This window comes from Lemur catta, chromosome 24 (assembly GCF_020740605.2).
Source record: "Lemur catta isolate mLemCat1 chromosome 24, mLemCat1.pri, whole genome shotgun sequence".
Lineage (NCBI taxonomy): Eukaryota > Metazoa > Chordata > Mammalia > Primates > Lemuridae > Lemur > Lemur catta.
The window spans coordinates 4,927,959-4,944,275 of NC_059151.1; the positions used below are offsets into that span (position 1 = coordinate 4,927,959).

The 16,317-nt window shown below is 44.7% G+C and overlaps 1 protein-coding gene across 4 annotated transcripts in view; it reads right to left on the bottom strand.

Moving 5' to 3' along the window:
- ABCG2 (ATP binding cassette subfamily G member 2 (Junior blood group)) overlaps window positions 1–16,317 on the bottom strand; it is a 65,965-nt gene that overhangs the window by 37,824 nt on the left and 11,824 nt on the right. Inside the window, exon 1 of one of the 4 annotated variants that reach the window (XM_045536805.1) lies at window positions 8,113–8,175. The exons of 1 other annotated variant lie outside the window; for it this stretch is intronic. The gene's annotated coding sequence lies outside the window, so the exon portion shown is untranslated. Of the gene's footprint in view, window positions 1–6,532; window positions 6,576–8,112; window positions 8,176–16,317 lie in introns of those variants that run through there. 2 more of the 4 variants (XM_045536806.1, XM_045536804.1) reach the window with 2 other exon arrangements.

A 16,317-nucleotide genomic window follows, 5' to 3' on the forward strand; every position in this document is an offset into this window, starting at 1 on the left:
TCTGGGTTGTGGAGCACGACGTCAATCCACCAGGTGTCTGCAACAATTCCGCATCAATATGGGGACCTCCGGGGAGTGGGGTTCCCACCAGATTGCTTAAGGAGGGGTGAACTGGCCCAGGTCGAAAATTGAGCAGATCAAAACTCCCTTGCAGATCACTAGTGGAATCACACCTGCAAATAGCCACTGCATTCTAGCCTGGGCAACAGAGCAAGACTCTGTCTCCAAATAAATAAATAAATAAGTTAAAAAAGAAAAATAAGTAACCTAAAGATGATTTAAAGTGGATGGGAGGATGTGCACAGGTTATATGCACATACTACAGCATTTTATGAGAGAGACTTGAGTACCCATTGGATTTTGGTGTCCCAGGGAATCCTGGAACCAATCCTCTGTAGGTACCTAGGGACAACTGTAATGTACGGACTTCACACTTTTACTTTAAGAACTTCTTAAACCAGCCGGATGCTGTGGCTCACGCTTGTAATCCCAACACTGTGGGGACTGAGGCAGGAGGATCGCTTGAGCCCAGGAGTTTGAGAGTTTAAGTGTTACAGTGAGCTATGATCTGCACTTCAGCCTAGGTGACAGGGTGAGAACCTGTCTCAAAAACACAAACAACCCCCCTCACACACTTCTTCAGCCATTTCCGCATGTCTTCAGAATCCAAAATATACTAATTCCAACACCAGCAATCACTTCTATTTCCATCCCCATTTGACATACGTTCAGCCACTGGGGACACTTTCTAACCTTCTCTCAAGACTTATTAAGACAATCAAATGCTTCCCACCAACAAAGGTAACAACTAGAGCTAAAGTACCCAAGAAAGACTGATCATCCACACCCATACAAGACAGAGGGCCACAACTTACAAATACAATAACAATTTTAGAAGTGTGAGTATAGAAAGTTTGCCTTCCTTGTGATAGGATTAAAGTTTGTGATTCACATTGCCTAAGAGCTGCTTAGTTTTTTTTTTTTTTTTGCTAAGATTCTATCTTCCTCAGGAAGATGCAAGCCCTTAGTAATTTATGAGTCATAAACGAAGTCATTAGACAGATATAACCTAGGCACGCCATCCAGCTGAAGCACGTTATATTAAAAGAAGGGAAAACAAAAGAGGAAGGAAGGAAGGAAAGAAGGAAAGAAAGAAGGAAGGAAGGAAGGGAGGGAGGGAGAAGGGAGGAGAGGAGAGGAAGAAAACTTTAATTTTAACACCAATAAGGAACAACACACTTACTCTAAGATAAAACAAAAAATATAGAGTAAGGTTTAAAAACTAAAGAAAATATAGCCCAGGCACGGTGGCTCATGCCTGTAATCCTAGTACCCTGGGAGGCTGAGGCAGGTGGATCTTTTGAGCTCAGGAATTTGAGACCAGCCTGAGCAAGAGCAAGACCCCGTCTCTACTAAAAATAGAAAGAAATGATCTGGACAGCTAAAAATATATATAGAAAAAAATTAGCCAGGCATGGTGGCACATGCCTGTAGTCCCAGCTACCCTCCCGAGGCAGGAGGATTGCTTGAGCCCAGGAGTTTGGGGTTGCTGTGAGCTAGGCTGACGCCACAGCACTCTAGCCTGGGCAACAGAGCGAGACTCTGTCTCAAAAAAAAAAATTAAAAAAAAAAAAACTAAAGAAAATATAAAATCTCAGCACCAGACTAACCTCAAAGTACCCAACATCTAATTAATACACTATGCTGGGTTTAGGCAACTCCCTAAAAGTAACAGCTGCCTTCAAGTAAACATTAATCTTTTCCTAGGGTCAGAAGCTTTCTGGTCCCATGTGTTCCTCTCATTGGATTAGCATCATCTTCTTTTTATAAAGAAAAATACCCAAATCCTATCTAGATTTCCCTCTAACACAAATCTGTCTGCCACCTTGTTGTCCCTTGCTTCCAGAGTGCCTGATAATCCTAATTGGGTTTTTATCACTTTCTGTGTCCTAGATCCACGACAAGGGACCTTAACTAAAAAGAAGCCTCCAGTGGCTTTACAATCTGAACCCAGCCTACTCTTGTTATCTTGGCCGATTAGCATCTCAGCCAACTTGAAAAGTCCTTTCAAACAAGACCTACTGGCTTTATCCACAGAGATTCCTTCTCCCTTTCAGCCATGGCTTTCCTGATCTACCTACATCACTTCTCTCTTCTTGTAGCTTTCTTAGTGAGGCCACATTTTTACTTTTTTGAAAAGATTTAAACGTTTATCTTCAATATATGTTGGTAACCTATTGTAAAAATGATAATCTACATTAAAACTACCATTTTTCTCTATTTTTTACTCTTCATTGTACAGTCCACTCTTACCAGGGCCCCAAATTTAAAGTTTTCATACAATGAAAACTGCATGTAGGTAAGAAAAGTACCCAGGTAGATTCTAAAGTCCTCAGCCAGCTACCTGCCCAGTTATAATGATGACACATAGTGGTAGAAGCCAGAGTTGCCTCGAGTCAAGAATTCTGGGCCCTACCCTGTCCTGTTTATGGAGTCGCACTCTGCCTCACAGCCATAGGGCATGCTGCCTAGTCCGTACCTCCCTAACCTGTGTGCTGAGGTTAATGCTAAGAGATTACAATCCTGAGCAGTTAGGAGGCCCCAGGTCACCATCAGGTGATTGCTACCAATTTATCAATGGAAACGAAAAAAAAAAAAAAACCTGAATTTTAACCTGCACTTAAAATGTGTCATACTGAGCAACAAACAGGGTTTCCTCTTATCTCTGATTTGATGGATCCACCCTGAAGAGTCAGCCCGGTGTTGACCCTGTCCCAGGTCCAAAGGCTGCTCAGTAAAGGAGTCCCGGAGTCAGTCTGCTGCGGGGCTCTAGGACCCCACCTCACTGCAGCACGGTGACCCGGGGACCATGGCATGATTTCGCACAGACAGGAAGAGACCCCATCACGGAAGGGCTGCGTGGTCAGGGAGAAGCCACCCAGGCCTTTTAATCAGGACAGGCTCATGACACCAATTATGTTTTGAAAGGAACACTCTGGCTGCTGGGTGGAGGATGCCGGGGGAGGGAGCACAGGTGTGGAAGCCAAGGCTAGTTGGGAGGCTATTGCAGAAAACCAGGGCAGACAACCTTGGACAAGGGGGGTGGTGCCTGCGTAATGGTAGAGAGGACATCAAAAGTTCAAGGGCTCAGACAGGAGCTAACTCTTGTTGAAAACAAGGCTCTCAGCCCGGCATGGTGGCTCATGCCTGTAATCCTAGCACTCTGGGAGGCTGACGTGGGAGGATCGCTCGAGGTCAGGAGTTTGAGACCAGCCTGAGCAACAGTGAGACCCCATCACTACTACAAATAGAAAGAAATTAGCCGGACAACTAAAAAAATATATAGAAAAAATTAGCCGGGCATGATGGTGCATGTCTGTAATCCCAGCTACTGGGGAGGCCGAGGCAGGAGGATTGCTTGAGCACAGGAGTTTGAGGTTGCTGTGAGCTAGGCTGATGCCACGGCACTCTAGCCCAGGCAACAGAGTGAGACTCTGTTTCAAAAAAAAAAAAAGATGAAAAATTTCTTTAGATTTAAAAATATACAGTCAACCACCACAATCAAGACCATTTTTATCACCCCAAAGAAACCCCCACTCTCTACCACAGCCCCAGATAACCACTCTGTTTTTCATCCCTTTAATTTTTCGACATAATCTGATCCTCTCTTTCAATAGATACAAATGAAAATAAAACTTTTTTCACTTTACATTCCCAGAAAATTTGCAAGAACTTTGCCCAAATTAGTTTTAATGTGTGATAGAAAACCAAAATTTTAGTCTAGAAAATATTTAGTCAAATCAGCCAGGCACAGTGGCTCATGCCTGTAATCCCAGATGAAGTAGGAGGATTGCTTGAGGCCAGGAGTTTAAGACCTGCCTGGGATCCTAGCTCTACAAAAAAAAAAGAAGAAGAAGAAGAAGAAGAAGAAAAATTAGCCATGTGTGGTGGCACACATCTGTAGTTCCAGCTACTTAGGAGGCTGAGGTGGGTGGATCCCTTGAGCCCAGGAAACTGCAGTGAGCTATGATGGTATCATTGCACTCCAGCCTGGGCCACAGAGTGAGACCCCATTTCTTTAAAAAAAAAAAAAAAAAAATTAGTCAAATAGTAAATAAAATGGTTAAGGCCAAGTGCAATTGATTTGTGTTACATCCAAACTTTCTTAATCTTGTCTGCAACTTGGTCAGCAGTTTCCCAGAGAAAACAGAGGTTCAATTCCTAAGGCTGCCCATAAAATGCTACCTAGCCCATCACAGAATGTACAGGGTTTGAGTTCCTTCTGCACTTAAAACTTCCATGCCATGACTTCTATCAAGCCATGCACCCTTGGAAGAATTGCTTAGCCTCTCCAAGCCTGTTTCTCATCTGTAAAATTAATTCAATATTTACTAGGCTTATATTACATGGCAAGCACTGGAGTTACAGGTGTGAACAATAGCAAAACAACAGATAAACACTCCTGCGGTCAATGAGGTTACATATGAAAAATATCTGTCAACAGTGCTATGGAGAAAAAAACAAAGCAGTAAGAGGAAGGGTGATCAGGGAAGTCCTTTCCAACAAGGCCTCTGAGCAGACACGGGAAGGGGGCTATCTACAGGAGCAAGACAAATCCAAGTGCCAGTCTAGGAACAGCAAAGAGGCTGGTGGGGCTGCTGAGCGAGGGAGGGCAAAAGTATAGGGGATAAGGTCAGAGGAAGGACAGCTTAGGCAGCGCCCATCACTGACCCCAGTAAGGACTTTGGCTTTGACTCTGAATGAGACTAGAATGCACAGGAGAGTTCTGAGTGAAGGAATGGTATGATCTAAAAGTGTGTGAAGGATCACTCTCACTTCGGGGGAAGGGACGTGGGGACAGGGGTAGGGACGGAGCAGGGAAACCACATAAGAGACGACTATAATCCCAAGAGCCAAGACAGGGATGTAGTGCTGTACCCCTGCTCCACAGGTTATGGGGGCTCCCTGAAGCCTTATTACCTGGGTATGTTCCACAAGGTCACAATCAATGGAAGTTTTGTAAGGATTCTAGATAGTTTTACCTGGTCCCAAACAATCCCACTTCCCTACCTCCCCCGACACTGCTCCAACTGGGAAAACAAGGGTAAGAACAAATAATAATGGTTTCGCTTCAGACCCACAGGAACTGAGGAAGAACTCATTTACACTTGAGAGGAAGCTCCCATGAATTTAAATAGAAGGAGTAGGAGGAAGACTAAGGGCAGGGGCTCCAGGAGGCAGGGAGGACAACTCCTGCAGAGACTCTGGGGAAGTGGTCACCCCTCCCCCTCTCTCTTCTCCCTCAAGACAGGCTGACCCCCCAAGCTGGCCCTATGGGAAGATCAGCAGCAGAGGGAGAGGGGTGAGTAGAGAATTTGGGAATGCTGAGCCCCCAAGAGGAAAACAAAAGGAACAGGCAAAAGTCAAGCTGAGTCAGAACTTACCCTAAGCAACACAGCACTGGGTCTACAACCCAGCCCTTCTTCCAAGAGTCTAGTACCTGCTAACTGTATTAAGATCAACATCCCTGTTCCCTTCCAGTTTCTAATTCAATAATCATTATTGCAATAAGAATTATGAACAGAAAATCAGAGGTGGACAACAGTGTAATTACTTCTCAAAATTCTGAGACCTACAGTTAGAGACACATTTTACATCATGACCCCAGTATACAAAGGTGTAAGAGTGTGTGTGAGAGAGAGAGAAAGAGAGTGCATGTATGCCACCAAATCATAATTTGGGGGACCCATAATTATTGCACCTCTAATAGACCAAATGTCTCATTATATATGCAATACTGTGCCATTCCTAGTGTGACTAACAAAACTATGCTTATAAAATTTAACTGAATCCGCCCAGGCATGGTGGCTCACACCTATAACCCCATCTATAATCCCAGCATTTGGGGAGGCCGAGGCTGGAGGATCACTTGAGCCCAGCGGTTCGACGTTGCAGTAAGCTATGATCACGTCACTGCATTCCACCCTGGGGGACAGAGCAAGACCCCATCTCTAAATAAATTTAAAAAGAAAGAGAAAAGAAATTTAACTGAATCCTTTTATCACTGTGAATTCAACAGATACTAAAATTATAACAGTTATTAGTCAGAATGTAGTTAAGCCATTCAGCTAATAAAATATAACTGTTTCTTTACCAGTGCCTAACAAAGAGAAGCTCGTCTGTGCATTGTTTTGTAAGCTCTTATAGGCCGTCATTTGAGAAAAACTGGGAGCTTTTAAAAACTCCTAAGAGACTGAATCAAATTGGCAACTACAGATAGGTCCTCTATGATGTTGGAAATTTAAGGCAATACTAGTCTTCGAAGAGATGTATTTGCTGGGTCACAAACTTAAATGCTCAAAAGTAACTCCAAGAGCACATCTAGTGCCCAGATCTTGGTTCCAAACACCATTCTAAATAAAATTAACCACAGTGCTTTGGAGAAATGGATCATTCCAGGGTAGGGACATGGAAAATACAAAGGGAGCCTGGAGTATTTTGTGATACCAGAAAGACAGGAAATGCTTACCAAAAAAAAAAAGGAATGTGTATGTCAAAATGGAACAGAAGCCAACCTGAAAGAAGAGGTACAGATGGTGAAAGCTGGAACAAACTGAGCAGCAAATTGAATAACGATAATATTGGACTTTAACCTATGTAATAAAATAAACATCCATAATTATGTACTAATACAAACAGTTGAACAGAGAAGGGGCAACTCTTCCTTACAGAAGAGAATTCTAATAAAAAGATGTAACAGGTGTGAGTTTCTTTTTAATAATACACCATTAGAAAAAAAATCACCATTAAACAATATCATAATGTACGTGTTCCACTAAAGATAGTGAATAAAGTTGAAGGAGAGGCCGGGCGCGGTGGCTCACGCCTGTAATCCTAGCAAGCTGGGAGGCCGGGGTGGGTGGATCGCTCGAGGTCAGGAGTTTGAGACCAGCCTCAGCAAAAGCGAGACCCCCGTGTCCACTAAAAATAGAAAGAAATTAGCCAGACAACTAAAGATAGAAAAAATTAGCTGGGCGTGATGAGCATGCCTGTAATCCCAGCCACTGGGGAGGCTGAGGCAGGAGGATCGCTTGAGCCCAGGAGTTGGAGGTTGCTGTGAGCGAGGCTGACGCCACTGCACTCTAGACGGGGCAACAGAGTGAGACTCTGTTGTCTCAAAAAAAAAAAAAATTAAAAGAGAAACAAATTTTCTCCCAGCGGTAGAAATTTCTGGGCTCAATAACTATCCAATCCCAACGCCGGCCTCCTACACTTGGGGAGAGGCAGGAATTCTGCCAACCGAGCCTTAACCCGCTTCCAGCCCTGAGCGAGCTGCCCCAGCGCATCCTTTTCTGGACACCCGGGCTGGACGGTCACCTTGCATTTCCCCTTTGGAGTGCAACTGGGAGACGCCGACAAGCCACCTGACCAGCGCTCTGAGCCACAGACAGACGCAGGACACCCACCGCCCTGCCCAGACTCGCGCCCTCGGCGGGAACGGCCCCCTCCACCCCCGTCGCGGGTCCCCGGCGGCCGGGTCCCACCGAGGGCCCCGGGGACCCGCGTGCCCAGCGGCAGAGCGCGGACGGTCGCGGGGATGAGGCGGCCGGATGTCCCCACAGCGGCCCTAAAGAGGCAGATGCCGCTTCACCGCGACACCGAGCGTCTGCGCTACGCTTTGCAGACCGTCCGGAGCTGTCCCCAAATCCGCTCTGCAGGCGGCCTCCTCGCCGCGTCCCCCGGCCTCAGTCGGATCGTCCGGGGACTCCCTCTCCCCTCCCGCGCCACAGCCCGGTCCGCGGGGACACGGGACACGGCCCTCCTGCGCCACAGCCCGGTCCGCGGGGAAACGGGACACGGCCCTCCTGCGCCACAGTTCGGTCCGCGGGGACACGGGACACGACCCTCCCGCGCCACAACCCGGTCCGCGGCGACACGGGGACGCGGCCCTCCCGCGCCACAGCCCGGTCCGCGGGGACACGGGACACGACCCTCCCGCGCCACAGCCCGGTCCGCGGGGACACGGGACACGACCCTCCCGCGCCACAACCCGGTCCGCGGCGACACGGGACGCGGCCCTCCCGCGCCACAGCCCTCAGGCCGGGCACTCACCGCGCGGCGACCGCCGGGGAAGGCGCGGGTCCGGCTGTGGCGGCGGCTCCTCAGCCGGCGGCGGGCGGAAGGCGTGGCGACATCTGCCCGGCCCGGATAAGCGCCCCGCGACGGGAACCCCCGCCCTCCGCGGGGTCACCGGGACGGCCACCCCGGAGCGCTCGCGGCCACGCCTAAAGCTCCTGCCGCCGCTTCTGTCACGCAAGCGACGGGGACAGTGAGCTCTGGAAGTCACCGCGCGCCCCCGCGGCTGAGCAGCGCCTCAGCTGCCTGGGATGGTTTGGTCGCTGCCGCCGGCCGGAGCCCCCTGGGTCCCCCGGGACGCCGAGGCCGAGGGTCCCCCCCACACACACACACGGTGCCCACCCCGAAAGCAAGGAGAAAGTTTCTGGAAAATGAGCTTCTAAGGAATTAGATGCTTTGCGCCCCCCCCCCCCGGGGCCAAGGACAATCAGGGACTGAATCTAGTGGGGGGAGGGGACGGGGAGCAATTTTTTGAATGAAAATATGACTGTGAACAATTGAAATGTCAAGTCTTGCAGGCCAGGAGCTAGGGTGGAAAAGAAAAAATAAAATAAAATAAAATAATAATATAAAATAAAATAAAATAAATAAAAGTCAGTCTTCACGTGCCTGCAGTGAGTGCTTGTCTGCAGCAGTCGGAGGGTGTGGAAAAGCTCGAAAGTGACCGTGCAGGTTCAGGAAAAGAGTTGCTGATCAGGCCTTGAGAAGTTTGTGTGCCCCTCATTCGCCCCGCTGCATGTCCCCTTGCAAATCAGTACCTGCGCTGAGATTTTTCCCGTTTGCATTCACAAGCAAAAATCATAATATCAGTTAAGTTGTTTAAATCAACACTGGGAATTACTGTTCATGGTTTACCCAACACGGGAAAGTTTTAGCCAAGAAGCCTAGATTTTAAAAACTGGTGACACAAAATTTTTTTTGAGTATTAAAAATACTAGACTGGATACGTTTAAAGGACTTTGAGATATACGTTCGTGATGCATCCAAACATTTCGGCAAAATTTTTCTCTTGGACTCCTTTCTGCCGGTTTAAAGGCCGCTATAGAAATACATTTTAGTCATACTTCATCTTAGGCCAGAATTAGGGCAGATTCTTCCCATCTGACTCTTAATGATTGGTAGCAAAAATTGAAAGACACTCTCCAAAGAATAAAATTTTAGGATACCAGTAAAGATGAAAAATTTTCCAACAAGCTCTGAAGGCAATTCTAGGAGGAGACTTAATGAAAATGAGAAAACACACATGAAATTGATAGAAAGCACATTTTTTTAAAAGGATACTGAGTTGAATATAGCATTCTTTAATTATGTACCGTAAAAACGAACCAAAAGCCTATACATAGAAATAGCTGGGTAGCAATGTTGTACAGGAAAATGTTAATTTGTTCTCGGTAGTAACATAGATGTCTTTTTTTCCTTCTCTTTTAGTGTGATTTTTCTAAATTTGCTCTAATGCAGATATATAATGAACAATCAATTTTGTTTAAAAGTAAAATAAATTGATAAAATGTGCATATAAAGACACATAATACTTAGTCATATGTCACTCAAAATAGAGCTAAAAACCACTAAAACACACAACAAAAAAAGTTTCTACCTTATTTTATGTCTAATTTTTAAAATATTTGAGTTTGTGATTTTTCATATAGATAGGTCAGTTTATTTGGGGATGAACTATTTTCGAATGCCCTTTTTTCACTTTTAGTGTTTGGTCATTTTAGGTCCCAGAATTTTAGGGAGAGAGGAACCTCACAGATATCCAAAGGAGACTAATTTGCACAAAGTCAAAAGTTAGATGACTTATACAGCCTCCCAGGCCATTGCTCTCTGCCCTCCGTCACATGACCTCTCTTTTATTTTGCCTAATAAGAGTGACTTCCCAGTATTTACAGAGCCCAGTATTGGAGCTGCCACTGAATGCCTGTGCACCAGTTGGAAACAGCTGGTAAGGGCCTAATATAGTACATTTCTTAGTGCTTATTCCAAAGGTGAACTTTCAAAGGTTAATATTCCCCTGGCGAGTCTCCAAGTTTCAGAAAGGGCTCATCACAGGCCTGGGGGCATTTGGGCTACATATATAACATATTTATTGGGTCCAAGCGCATTTATTTTCACTACCACTCCAAGTTTAAAAAAATAAAATATAGTAGAAGACAGGCCATATGCAGTGTTCCTCCATGGCTCTACTCACTCCCCGCGAACAGGGGCTTCTGATGAACATGGTGAGACAAGTTTAGTCTATAATGGCCCAAGCAGTGATAATAAGGAAAGGAATGGAAACAGTTTAAACTCTTCCTAAAGCTTTTAGTACAAAAGCAAGGTGAGAGAATGGGATATGGCTAGAGGCTATCTTGGGGTTCAGAGAAAATATTTCTTATACGCTTTGCATTAGACAGGCCAGCACACGTGTGCATGCCCAGAGGACAAGCCACGAAGAAAAGGTGGTTGTTAGTAATATCAGGAAGCAGGATGGAAACGAGATCCAGAAGAATTAGAATTAGAAAAGGAAAAGGAAACTTTTTAAAATATTGTAGCAGAAGGGAGTTAGGATGTGTATCCTCATGGAGATAAACATTTTAATTAGAGAAAATTGAAATAAATATCTGACCCATAACTAGACTTTCTCTTTGAAACTGGGGGATCTGCTGAGGGTAGGGGTGTGAATGGTAAGAGTGGGGATTTGAGAAAATGGTGAATATTGGAATAGACTTGTATTAGTTTTCCATCGCTGCCTTAACAAATTGCCACAAACTTAGCGGCTTAAAACTACACAAATTTAGTATCTTATATTTCTATAGGTCAGGCCAGGCACAGTGCCTTACACCTGTAATCCCAGCACTCTGGGAGGCCAAGGCGGGAGGATCGCTTGAGGCCCGGAGTTAGAGACCAGCCTAGGCAACATAGTAAGACCCTGTCTCTACAAAAAAATTGAAAATTAGCTGGGCCTGGTGGCGCATGCCTATAGTCCCAGCTACTCAAGAGGCTGATGCAGGAGAATGACTTGAGCCCAGGAGTTTGAGGTTGCAGTGAGCCATGATCGTGCCATTGCATTCCAACCTGGGCACTGGGCAACGGAGAAAGACCCTGTCACCAATAAATAAATAAATCTATAGCTCAGAAGTCCAACGTGGATCTGGTAGGCTAAGGTGGAGATGTCAGCAGGTCTGTGTTCTCTTCTGGAACCTTTTCCAGCTTATAGAGGCCACCTGCATTCCTAAGCTCATGGCCCTTCCTCCTCTTCAAAGCCAGCAAGGTAGCATCTCTGTGACCCTGCTTCCATCATCACATCTTTGGCTTTCTTCCTTTGCCTCCCTCTTCCACCTTTAGGGACCCTTGTTATTACAATGGGCCCACTGGAGCCAGGTTAATCTCCCTATTTTAAAGTCAGCTGATTAACAACCTTAATTTCGTCTTCAATCTTAATTCTCCTTTGCTAGGTAACCTAACATTCACAGCCCGCGGATTAGGACATGGGACATCTTTGGGAGGTCATTCTTCTGCCCACCACAAGGCCCTAAGGAAATAGAAAAGGATGCTAATGTAGAGACCCACTGGGCCCCACAGGGTTGCCATGCAGATAATTTTAAACTGAAGACGGTTGAGGCACAGCCGATGCAGAAAGAAGCCTTTTTGAAGCGTCCCTTATTTGACTAAAGGCAGAGATTTCTGAGAATGAAGCTGCCATAAATCCCCTCCTGGGGAACTTGACTGCCATGAAGGAGACCACTTGCCCCTGAATGAGAATTGCGTAACTAAACATTATCGCAAACTGCCATACCTTCATTTGTTTCCCTAAAAAGCCCACTTGTCTTTCCTTTAAAAGTCCATTAGTTTTCCCACAGAAGCCCTTTCTCTTCTCCCTCCTTTCCCACATTATTATTGATTTTAAAATAAATTTTTTTTTCAGAGATAGGGTCTTGCTGGGTTACCACCCAGGCTGGAGTGCAGTGGCCTGCTCATAGCTTACTGCAACCTTGAATTCCCAGGCTCAAAGAGATCCTCCCCCTCAGCCTCTTGAGTAGCTAGGACTACAGGTGGGTCCCACCACGCCTGACTAATTTTTTTTATTTTTTGTAGAGACAGGATCTTGCTATTTTGCCTGGGGTGATCTCGAACTCTTGGCCTTGAGCAATCCTCCCACCTTGGCCTCTTGTGGGCCTGGCCACCATATTAAGTTGGCAAATAAACCCCTATCTCTAGCTGTACAAAGCCTCTTCATCTGAATGCTCCTGCGTACATATAAATAAGCTTTTTCTATTCTCCTGTTAATCTGTCTATTGTCCATTACTTTATAGGCCCCTAAGCACTGGACCTAAGTTAGAAGAGGAAAAGTTTTTCCTCCCAACACTAATAAGGGACATAAAGAGAGATTGTACAGCAACACTGAGGGCCCCTAAGATTCGATTCTATAAACACAGTGGCTTGAAAGCCACCAATGGTCATGGCTTTCTCATTCACAAAGATAGAAGATAAGAGATGAATCATTTCTAGGGTATGGTTTTGCTGGGTGGGTAAGGCAATAGAAAAATGGAGCAAAACAGTTGAGTGAGTGACGTGACTCATCACAGAAGAGTGAAGGCAGGAACAGGCAGGTAGACAGAAAGCATATGGCGGGGTCGCTTGGAGCTGAAACAGGAAAATGACGTCACCGAGGAGGATCCAGGCATTTAATATTGACCTTCAGGTTTTTACAAGTTTTGAGCACGAAAATGGGATTATGGAAGTGGAAGGGAGGTGTATGTGTTTTCTATTGCTTGAGTAACAGATTATTATACCATGAAGTTAGTGTCTTAAAACAACATCCACTTGTTATCTCCCAGTGACAGAGGTCAGGAGTCCAGGCTCTGTATCCTCAGGCCAAGTCAGTATCAGCCAGCTGAACCCTTAGCTGAGGGTCTTATCTAAACAATCTGCTTCCAAGCTGAGTCAGGCTGTTGGCAGAATCCAGTTCCTTTGGTTTTAGAATTGACTTCCCTGTGTCCTTTCTGATTGTCACCCGGGGGCGCCTTCACCTCCTCCAGGCTGCCTGCCTTTCTTCCTCTGTGACCATCCTCACCCTGAAAGCAAGTTGAGCCCTTCTCAAACTTCCAATCTGACTGTTCCTTTGGTCTTTTGAAGGGCTTATGTGATTAAATCAGGTCCACCTCTATAATCTCGCTATTTTAGAGTCAACTGATTTGGGGCTTTAGTTATAACAACAAAATCCCTCAGATCAGTACCTAGGTTAGTGTTGGATGCAATAACCAGAGGATGAACTGGAATCTTAGGAGTTGGGGGAGAGAGAGAGATCTCTAGAATTCTGCCTACCCTAGAGGTGTAGTTGAGATCAAAGAACACAGAAGATAAGGTGATGGTTGTTCATCCAAACAAAGACAGTGCCAAGATAATGATGATCTTGGAGAGAAAAGAAATACCAAAAGCCTGTTGTCAAAGTCTTCCACAGATATGGAGAGTGAGCAGAAGATGGGATTTGATGGCCTTAACACAGAGAGGGACAGCCTAGTAGGGGGTGGGGAGAGATGGCAGGGGAGGGGGAGGATGGGAGGGTTTTATGAGCCCAGATGCTAGAGCCAGACCACCTTGGTTCATATAAATACTGAGACCATATAAATACAAGAGACCAATTAAGAAATAATTCATATGGTTACAAAGTTCATTTGGCTACAAAGTTTATTGGGTTATAAAGTTCACTCATAAAAGAGTACAGTGGGGGAAAAAAATCTAAGTACTGATAATTAACTTGCAGAGTCATATAGTACAGTACAGTATATCTGAAAAAAAGACTGAAAGATTAAACATTGAGAGTTCACCAAACTAAATTGCAACACCCATAAAGGTCTTTTGTTTAAGTAAACTTTTTTTGTGAAGTATAACACACATACAAAAAAAGGACAGAAAATCTAAGTGGACAGCTTGATATATATTTACAAGGTGAACACACTTGTTTATCTGCCACTCAGATAAAAAAAAAAAAAAAGGGGGGGAGTATTAACAATACTCCATAAGTCTCCATCACATTCCATCCTAGTCATTACTCCTTCCAAAGGTTACAATCATTCTAAATCTATCATTATACATTAGTTTTGTCTGTTTTTAAACTGTATAAATAAAGCAAATACTCTCTGAAGCCTGGCTCCCTTTTTTTCAGTATTATTTATATGAAATTCATCCACATAATTCGCATCCACATGCTAGTCATCTTAATCTCTATTGCAGAATACTCTGCAATTTATCCATTTACTATTTATTTTAAAAAGTTTTTCTTTTTAGAGGCAGGGTCTCGCTCTGTCACCCTGGCTGGAGTGCAGTGGCCCGACCAAGAGCTCACTGTAACTTCAATTTCCTGGGCTCAAGTGATCCTGACTAGCTAGGACTATAGGCACCACCATGCCTAGCTAATTCTAAAGTTTTCATATTTTTGAATTCTGAAATTTTTGTGGAGATGCGACCTCACTATGTTGCCCAGGCTCATCTCAAACTCCTGGCCTCAAGCTATGCTCTTGTCTCAGACTCCCAAAGTGCTGAGATTACAGGTGTGAGCCACTGTGCCAGGCCCCATTTACTATTTTTTTTTTTTTTGTGGAAAGATGCCATCATGATCCATTTACCATTGATGGGCCTTTGGGTCATTTCTAGTTTTGCAATACACTCTCCAATGTCAGATTGGAAAAGAGTTTGAATGGTCAGTTAAACCCATCATCCACTAGAATGGCACAAATGGAGGCCCAAAATGTGAGATTATCGTCTTCTTTGAATATGCTTGACACAGCACAAACAAAACAGAAAACTAGCAAGAGGTTCAATGTTGGGGGAGAGTGAACAGGTTAGCAATGGTCCCATTTCTCCCTTCCGCAGACATTTATTTTCCAAACCCACCCCCCCAACACACACATTAAGCAACATAGGTCCCCTTCGAGTCAGGTCCCACATTTGGCATTAAGGAAGAGAAACACACAGAGGTCTTCCATACTAATGGCAGTGTGAAAGAAAACTGTGAAGGCCTTGAGTGTCAGACCAAAGAGTAAGAAACTATTGAGAGTTTAATGTAGTGTAGAAAGTTGACATTGTCAAAGTAGTGCTTTAGAAACGTTCACCTGGCCAGGTGCAGTGGCTCACGCCTGTAATCCTATCACTCTGGGAGGCTGAGGCAGAAGGATCGCTTGAGCTCAGGAGTTCAAGACCAGCTTGAGCAAGAGCCAGACCCCATCTCTACTAAAAATAGAAAAATTAGCCGGGCATGGTGGTGTGTGCCTGTAAGCCCAGCTACTCGGGAGGCTGAGGCAGGAGGATGCCTTGAGCCCAGGAATTTGAGGTTGCTGTGAGCTAGGCTGACGCCGCGGCACTCTAGCCCAGGCAACAGAGTGAGACTCTGTCTCAAAAAAAAAAAAAAAAAAAAAGAATTTGCCAAGAGGTACAATTTGTTCAAAAAAGGCAGAATAACAGCTGGGTCTCTTCCTTTATTTATCAGTTCTTAAAGTAACAACTTGGTTCTGTGTGATTCTCCAAAGGCAACTGGCCAGTGAGTTATTTATCTTAATGGACTCATAGACCTGAATGTACGAAGTATTTATTCCATTGCAGTTCAGTCTCCAGTTGCATCCTTGCTTTCTAGCATAACAAAATGTTCCAGGCTCATTTTTTATTTCCTGTCTTTGATCTGGGATCAACCATTTATCTAAGGACCTCTGATGTCTTTGAGTGGGAAATAGGACTTAGGAAGCATAATTTGGTACTTGTGTTTTATTTCTTAGATAAAAAGATCTGAAGCAAACATGGCATTATGTTATGAATGGATGACAGTTGTAGGGCTACTGCAGGCATTTTCTGTGTTGTTCTCCCTTTGTTGGTGTTTGTCATGTTTCCATCGCTCCATATATAAAAACCCTTGTGAAAAATTCCTCTCAGGGGTCTCTACAGGCAAATTTTCTTTTCTCAGCTATATTAATACTAGAAATGATTAGAAAAGTAATCCTTTATGCTCTGTCTACAAAGAAACACAGAGCTAATCTTTGTGTTTAATTATGATTATTCTTAACAAGTATTTACTGATACCATTTTCTCCTCTCCTGCTCTCTTAATAATTTTCATATTTATCTCATGTCATCTTTTACCAACTCTTTTTTTTCTTTGAGACAGATAAAAGTCTCTTTAGTTTACCTTTTCTTTCACTCCCACCCAAAT